Below are 847 nucleotides of genomic sequence, written 5' to 3'. Positions count from 1 at the left end.
GATTTCTATGTTTATCAATTTCACTTTCATCGGATTGCAGAAAGCCGTCAATTTTGTCTCTCTTGTTTTGTTATCATGGTTATAGCCACACTCATCAATGAGCAAATAATATTTACGTTTATCAAGGGCTCTTTCATTACAGTGCAGAAACCCATCAACTTTTTTTTTTTTAATCATGGTTATAGCCAAACTCATCAATCAGCATATGATATATATGGTTATCAAGGGCATTTTTATAAAGTTGCAGGAAACTGTCAATTTTACCCATTTTCCGTTATAATTGTTATAGCAAAACTCTTCAAGTAGCAAATGATTTATACATTTATCAAGAGCTCTTTCATCAAATAGGAGAAAACCGTCAATTTTGCTCTCTTTTTTTTGGTATCCTGGTTATAGCCAAACTCATCATCAACAAACAATTTGTACGTTTATCAAGAGCTTTTTCATGAGGCTGCATAAAACCATCATTTTTGCTCTTCTTGTTTTTTTTATCATGGTTATAAACTCATAAATCAGAAAATAATTTATACGTTTAACAATAGGTATTTCATTATATTGTAAAAAAACCGTTAGTTTCGCTCATTTTTTTGTTATCATGGTTATAGCCAAACTCATCATCAGTAAATGATTTATACGTTTGTCAATAGTTTTTTCGTGATCCTGCAGAAAACCGTCAATTTTGCTCCTTTTTCGTTATAGTTGTTATAGCCAAACTCATCAATCAGCAAACGATTTCTAGGTTTATCAAGATCTCTTTCATTAGACTATAGAAACCCGTCAATTCTGGTTCTCTTGTTTTGTTATCATGGTTATAGCCAAACACATCAATGAGCAAATAATTTCTACG

This window comes from Arabidopsis lyrata (genome assembly GCF_000004255.2).
Source record: "Arabidopsis lyrata subsp. lyrata unplaced genomic scaffold ARALYscaffold_8, whole genome shotgun sequence".
NCBI classification, from domain to species: domain Eukaryota; kingdom Viridiplantae; phylum Streptophyta; class Magnoliopsida; order Brassicales; family Brassicaceae; genus Arabidopsis; species Arabidopsis lyrata.
This window is presented reverse-complemented; position numbering follows the sequence as displayed.